This window comes from Ciona intestinalis, chromosome 3 (genome assembly GCF_000224145.3).
Source record: "Ciona intestinalis chromosome 3, KH, whole genome shotgun sequence".
NCBI classification, from domain to species: Eukaryota; Metazoa; Chordata; class Ascidiacea; order Phlebobranchia; family Cionidae; genus Ciona; species Ciona intestinalis.
The window spans coordinates 6,243,792-6,251,966 of record NC_020168.2 but is presented as its reverse complement, the minus strand read 5'-3'; the positions used below and the strand labels follow the sequence as shown (position 1 = coordinate 6,251,966).

General features: G+C 36.6%; 1 long non-coding RNA gene across 1 annotated transcript; it reads left to right on the top strand.

Annotated features, from left to right (window-relative positions):
* Positions 1-367: 367 nt before the first annotated feature.
* LOC104265545 lies at positions 368-1,787 on the top strand. The gene is made up of 4 exons (XR_717196.3): positions 368-518; positions 749-834; positions 1,123-1,243; positions 1,452-1,787. It is a non-coding gene; the product is annotated as an uncharacterized LOC104265545 (long non-coding RNA).
* The last annotated feature ends 6,388 nt before the right edge of the window (positions 1,788-8,175 follow it).

Below are 8,175 nucleotides of genomic sequence, written 5' to 3'. Positions count from 1 at the left end.
TGGAGTTTTAAAGGAGCAACACTGGGCGCTGGAATTTGCACGAAATTAAATTTGCGTTGCTGCGTCGCAATTTTGCGCTGGTGCTCCTACCAATTAACCAATCAGCTTCCAGTATTCCATGTGTTCAACACGTTTTCATCTTTGCGAATGTGAGTTTGGGAAGCGGTTTGTTCTTTTGGTTTGCCATCGTTACGGAACACGGTGGTGGAAGTCTGAAGTTATAATGTAGTTAAGTGAGGGCAGCTAGGTTCTGTTAAGAGCTTGTTTTAGCATTGAATATGCAATTTATGAGCAGAATATGTTATTTGTTGTACTGTATTAATATTTAATTGTTGTATATATTAATGTTAACGTTTGATTTAGAGCTGGTTAGTTTATATTCTTTAAAAGTTTAAATTATTTGAATCTACATTGAAGTAAAAATACCAAAGTCTTCTGTTCAAATCACATCAATATTATCTCGCTCATGAATGAAGATGCTTTGAGTGACAGCCGGCCATGTAGCGTTGGACATAAAAGTAAGTTTGTATCTTTATTATATAACAGATTGTTCCTACTTTGACGCTGCTTGTAAGTTAAGCGCATAATTACCCGTAGTTCATATTGGCTTCAGTTTGTTATAATATAGTTGACGCCAGTCAAAATCAAAGCAAAATCGTGTAAGAATTTATATAGTTTTTACCTTAAAACGATTTTTTTGTAAATTATGTTCTGATATCAATGCTCTTAAACAATATTGTTATTACAGCAATCCAACATACAAGGAGCATGATATATTAACTCCGAAACGACATATTTACAAGTTCGTTACCGCACAGTTGACCTGCATAACCGGTAAGTGCAAATATATCGACACCCGTATACTCTATGTCAATACCTACAGTAGGGTGGTGAAAGGGATAATTTTAGCAAATTACATCCAAATATCCTGATCTTAATGGTGTATGGGAGTCGTGAGGACACGATTTTATAAATCTTTAAATGTTATTTTTGTCTTCCAAATTGGACGAGAAAATAAAATAAAGTGTCCCAGCTACCCAAAATACCTCGCCCTTGCAGTAACATTATGTTATTCTTTCCATGTAATGAATACAATATGTTAACGTTGTTTCACCATTACAGAGTTATGTCCGAAGCAGGATCATCTAGAAATGCTTCACAGAACCAACGCGTCCTATGAGCAAATAATGATTACGATTATTACGCGAAACAAAGAATTGCTAGACGAAAAAAACACGAGATGGTATGAAAAGTCAATTTACAAGTTACTTAAACAGAATTTTAAACGATTTAAAAGTAAATGACGTTTTTGGTGTTTTAGCACTTCCTAAATTTATTGTAGCGTTAAACTTACGTTTACGATATTATAATAAAAGAACTGTTACAGCAAAATGTGTGCTTGGTCCTGGGTATACATACATATCAGTATAAAGTTTTATGTATTTCTACAGAAACTACGGAACGAAAAGCTCAAGAACGAAGATGGAGCCATAGCATATTCAGACTAAGATTTATTCTTAGTCGATGTAAATACTTAGTCGATGTAAATACTAACTTACGTGAGCTGTAGCATAAAAAGTCCCTTTTATTGAATGCTTGTTTAAAATTGAATGTTTGTGGTACACTGTGTGTGATGTGGGGAAGTATACGGAGATCAAAAGAATAATTGAAGTCCACCTTTGTACACGTTAGTAATGTAACGTGGTTGGGAATCTTGGGTTTTATTTCTCCATGTTTGTGTATGTGTGTGTAAACAACCTGCATAAGAACGGTGCGCGCAGGTCAGATTTCTCCAACTTTAACCCATACTCCTGGTGTCACTTATCAGCAAGGCCGGACAGTCGGCATCAGATAGGTAGAAGTGACATCGCTATAACTAGGGATCGCTGTTAGGAAGTTTGAGTTAGACAGAACTGGGACACTGCACCCGCGGTCGGCACAACACGTGTCATTGTACTCAGGCCAAACAAGCAGTGCCTGGTTTGCGAAAACCATATTCCAACACGCCGGTTGGTTAAAAGTCCGGTCAGCGAAAGCTGGCGGGTTCCAACTGCAAAACAATTAGGCGCCAAACCTGCGACTAGGGTAGGGATCAAAAATAACTAAAAATGTCAGGCCCCTGTTAGGCCCTCCTAAAAAACATTAACCAAATAAATATTTTTTCAGTTGCCAGTTCTGTTGTCATTCCATTTTGAATTGACAACAAGCGCGAATATGCGACGCAGCGGCGGCGGATAAAGTGATTCCGAAAGTCACTCGGCATGACTAATCTTGCGGTAAAGCAAGATATAGTTAGCTCCCAAATCCGTTCTTATGCAGTTGCCCCACTTCGTAAACAAATTAGTTATTGCGACGCGATGCGACGGCTTGCGGCGGCGAAATAAACGGTTCTTAATATTTAATATTACTATATTGGCCCATAGAGAATGCTTGTATGGGATGGGGTATGGTGGTGTTGGGGGATTGTGATGTTTATTATATGTAATGATACACAATTACACTACACACGAAGTGAACTGTAATATTCTGATAAATCCATGGTGGGGAAATTTCAAATCTTTATTAACAAAAATATGACTGAATTTCAACACGGATTGCTTTAAGCTTTTGTGTAATATAAATGAAAGTGTTACTGGACTGTATATTAGGGGCTAAACGTCTCAGTTCATATGGGTAATATTTCCAATACAAATTCTCAAGTCTATGTACCGTCTACTACTATTGTCGAACCCTGATGTTTGGTAGTTTAAATGGGGTTGTCATTGCGGCGGATAAGAGGCTTGCATGGGGTGTCGGAGATTTTGTATACATGATGTTCGTATTCATTTCCAATCATTGGCAATTTTGATTTTTTTGCGTTCGCCACTGATTTTTGCGTGATTTTTTGTCTTTTAGATAAACTTACGTGCGCTTTTTGTTTTATTTTGTTTTTACGTTGCGCTTTCTCATACTTTTACGTTGCGCGGAGCTCCGTTTTTGTTTTACAGTTTTGTTTTCGTTTTTTCACAAAAATGCCAATGAATGGGAATCGATTTCGTACAGATGTTATGCGCGTTCAATCTCTGCAACCTCTACTCCAATGATGTGGCAGTGACTTTGGGAGCCTAGCTAATTTTTGGGGCTCTATCTAAGAGAAAATAAGTATTTCGCCCTTAATTGTTAACCCTCGGGCCTAACCCTCGGGAGCCTCTCTAGCTATATAGCTTTTCCAACCATGGTGACTCAGAATACACAGTTCTACACTTCATATTTTCACAAACCTATACATACAAAGAATTCTGGTGCAAATGATTAGGTGCTACAGCTCACCCCTTTTATATTTTTCTATCTTTAACTCATTGGATCAGCCAATGCTAGGACAGAAGTGTGTGTCGTGTCCAATTTCTTGTGTCCCGTTTCAAATTTCTCACAGTACACCTCTTAACGCGGTAAGCCACGTATAACGATGGTGTGTTGGGAGGTGTAAGTTCAGTTTATGAGACGGTCAGTCCAGGTTGCAGTTCTTGGTTGTGTATGTTGTGCGTGTTTATGGAAATTTCGCAATCGTATGCAATCGCCACGCGTTTCGAAAATCGATAAGTGGCGTCGATCGCTGCCTAGCGTGCCTTGTTCCTCTTAAGATCAAGGCCCAGGTATAACTAGGGCTACTGGCGAGAGGTCCTGGTAAAAAAACCTCAACGACCACAAGCGAAGCAGCCTCCTGGGCGTGGTTGGAATCTTCGCTGTAACTTAAACAAATATTTATTAATTTAAATAAATGGACATTTCGATAAAGAATTTTATTGTACCAACATTTCGTGAGCCATAGACATTGTTAATATCATACCTTGATGAAGTTTTAACATGTGGCACAAGAAATGTTTGTTCAATAGTGCCTTTTACCGGTTGAAGTCATTTATTTATAATATAACATTTGCCTAGTGGCAGCAACGGCAACAAAATAATATTCCGCTCTGCTTTTAAAGCGACTAATTTTCTCCTTAGATACATATAAAAAAAAACTAATTGTATATAAGGGTGAGGGAAGACGGGACACCTTTTAGCACATAATCTCTAAATATCCTGATCGCGTTTTCGCAGTTAACAGTGATCTGAGAAAGTCGTAGACATATGGTTTTATAAAACTTATTTGTTCTTTGTTTACTACCAAATAGGACGAGAAAATGGAATGAAAAGGTGTCCCATCTTTTTCACTCATTAAACTTGAGTTTAAAGTCCCCTAACCTAATGCAGTTGAATAATTGAGAATATGTACTTGGTGACACTTTAAAATGTGTTCTAAACTACACACAAAATCCCTACATCCAATATGTAAATTAAACAGCAATAATGAAATATATATGGTACATATAATTCTATATAGAGAACTGACTGACTGATTGTGTGAAAGTCCCCATATATTCAATATGTAAAATAAATGAAATTACATAGCATTCAATAGCATTCAATAGCATTCAATAGCATTCAATAGCATTCAATAGCATTCAATAGCATTCAATAGCATTCAATAGCATTCAATAGCATTCAATAGCATTCAATAGCATTCAATAGCATTCAATAGCATTCAATAGCATTCAATAGCATTCAATAGCATTCAATAGCATTCAATAGCATTCAATAGCATTCAATAGCATTCAATAGCATTCAATAGCATTCAATAGCATTCAACTCCATAACACAGCAATAATAAAATAGAAATGGTAAAACATAAATTAATATAGAGAACTTACTAATTTCTAAATAAAACAAAGCACTTGCGTTTTTCTGTTTTTTTTTTTCTGGAACTTCTAAAAGGAAGCATCTTGATCCTTGCATGCTGGTGTCGACAGCAAGAAACATTAAGTTCTTCGGTTGTAGACTGAACGGTTGTCGCAACACGCCAAAAAAAAAACATTTAAACAATTTTTTTTTCTGTGTTAGGCCCGTTTTTATTCTTTTTGAGAATTGTTATATAAGATATAAAAATGACAGAGATCTTTTTTTTATATTCGTTGGGGCATTTTTTATATTTGAATTTGTGGTGCAACAATAGAGGTAAGTGAGTCAGTTCAATAGTTGTAATGAATAAGTGCATTTCCAGTATAGTCACTTTTATTTATATACAGTAACTTCGTCAAGATACTTTTGGTACTTAATGTTCCATATTTCTTGATCGTGTTTTTAACAATTAACAACCTTTTAGAGTCGTGGCGATACGGTTACAGAATTTTTTAATTATTCTTTATTTATTTACTACCATATGTTATAAAAGAGAATGAAAACTTGAACCGTCTTACTTTAATACGTTATATATTAGGGTGGGGGAAGGTGGGATACCTTTCATTCTATTTTCTCGTTCCATTTTGTAGTAAACAAAGAACATTCAAAGAATTATAAAACCGTATCCCCATGATCCCATAGACCGTTGTTATTTGTTAAAAATACTATTAGGTTATTTGATTATTATGTGCTAAAGGTGGTCTATCTTACCCGCATCCCTACTATACAGGTTGTTAATAGAGTAGGGTGGGGGAAGATGGGCCACCTTTGACACATAATAACTAAGTATCCTGATCGTGTTTTAAACAATTAACAACGGTCTATGGGAGCCGTGAGGATAAAGTTTTATATAAAAACGTTGAATGTTTGTTTACTACCAAATTGGAAGAGAAAATAGATTGAAAAGGTGTCCCATCTTCCCCCACCCTACTCTACATTTATAATGGTAGCAGCATATAATAAGCATAAGTTACAATATTATAATCCAGGCGTATTATTTTGTGGCACGGGAAACGATGACGTTTAACCTATCCCAATAGAGCCTTTCCGGAATTTAACCGACTATACTGTCTTTATATGCTTGTGGTACGATGAAACCTCACTACTGTAAATACTCTTGAGTTGTTTTTCGATTCATAGTATGCTTGGCAAAAAAAACAGTTTAAATATATATATGTATATAGCTTTTCTGGATTTTAGTTTATATTAAATTGCGGAGCTCTGATGGAGGTATATACATATGTGTGTGTGTTTGTGTGTTTATGTGTACTTACTAGTGTTTTGCTGTTAGTGTTCATTATCATTTTATAAAAAAAAAGGTATTATAAACGACCGGTAAAACTGCTTTTTAGATCCATACTTCGGTAACATCTGTAATACATAGGAACGTCTGTATATGGAGGCACTTGGTGTTTTACTCTACGTCTCTACGTAGGCTTTACATTGTATTAGATAAATTTACTTACGTAGGCTTTACATTGTATTAGATAAATTTACCCCGCGAGACAGGGAATCGACTTGGCAAATATTGGCCAAGCTTTCAATATAAAGGATGGGTGTGAGGTTATTGGCTTTAAAATGAAAGATGGATTTAATGCTATATTTTGGTTATAACTTGACATGTTGCTTCTGCTGGTAGTTTTTGTTGTTCGAAAGAATAAGAAATGTGAATTAGCTAAATGTTGTGCAATTAGTTAACTGTAGTTCAGCGAGCTTACCGTATCTTGGGTTAAACAGCCATCACGCTTTTTAATTGATGCTTTTCCTAATTTATTATCCATAGCGTGTTTTAACGACTGTTGTTTTGTTGATAATTTTCTTCTCATAGTTTTATTTACCTCTTCTAATGCAGTAGCGAGGACCAAATTAATTAAAAACAACAAAGAAATTGTACTAATAGTATAGTAGAGTGGGAGAAGATGGGACACCTTTAACACATAATATCCAAATAGCCTCATCGTGTTTTAAACAATAGACAACGGTCTGTGGAAGTCGTGAAGATACGGTTCTATAATTCATTGAATGTTCTTTGTTTACCACCAAATGAAAAGAGAAAACTAAACGAAACGGTGTCCCATCATCCTCCACCCTACTGTACTAATAATTCATGGCGGGAACAAATGCTGTTTAGGCCCACAACGTTGCGTATACAGGCACGACATGTGTTTTGTAACTAACGTAACTAATTCTCTATCAAGCTTCATTGTTTCGTACGCTCTTACGAAAAGAAAGGATGTTTCGTCAAAGAACACTATACAACAGGGAGGCCGACTAGTGTTTGTCCTTTTATGACGTAATGTCCCGTCACGCTTGAGCCGGACGGCGATTTTAGCCTTCGCTAATTTCATTGACCAGTTGCAACCTGGCACTGCGCAATGCGTAACTCCCATTTTTTACAAAATTTTGGAGTATATTTTCTGCAGCAATATGGTTTCAAACTTTAGTTAATGATATGGTGTTCTTTGTTGTTACGGACTACCAATCAAGGGGTGTACATGCGTGACGATGACGATGAATCGGCTTTGCTGTTGTATAGTGTTCTTTGGCTTCGTTTCCTATCATTATACATATCAGGACAAAGTTAATTTAACTTAAACAATAGTTTCGTACGAGTGGACGTCCAGCGAGTATAAAAGGCGCGGGCGTGTAATAGTTTTCCATTCGTATAAAGTAGGGTAGGACAAAACGGGGCATGGGGCAAAGCATGGCCTACTAAAGATACGGCCCTATAAGTCGGTTTTGACTGGTCCGAGCTAACAGGCCTATTGTTTAAAATAATGCCCATTATTAACACATAGTCTCGCATTGTTTTGCGATTGTTACGTAATTTAAAATTGCATTTTTTGCTTTGTCTGTCCGTACTGTAGTATGATATTATACATGGAGATAACGATACGAAGATTTGAAGATTAGGAAGAAGTACAGGAAATCGTGATACAACTCTATTCTGGTATATTTTTGTTTGTTTGAAGATAGTAAGAATGGTAAATAAATGTGCCGCTTATGGTTGCAAATCTGGCTATGCCTCAAATCCCGAAAAGCTGTCTGCGTTTGCGTTTCCATTCGACAAACCCGAGTTATTAAGGCAATGGATTAGATTTGTAAATGACCCCAATTTTTACCCAACGAATAACAATGTGATGTGCATCAAACATTTTGAACCGCAGTTTTTGATCCTTGGGAAATGTAGAAATAAATTGAATTGGCAATTGAATCCAGTCCCCACAATACCGTCCGAGATTGCCCTTGCTGAGAAAGCATCTTGCTTACCAACGGTTGAAACAACCAGAAAGCCCCCTCTTAATCGACCGTATGCTGAAGATGAAATGGATACCTTCATAAGTCGTGACCAAATTGCTCACTTTGATCAGTTAACTGCAGGTACTTGTCCACCAGGGTATACTTTTCGAAAAACCG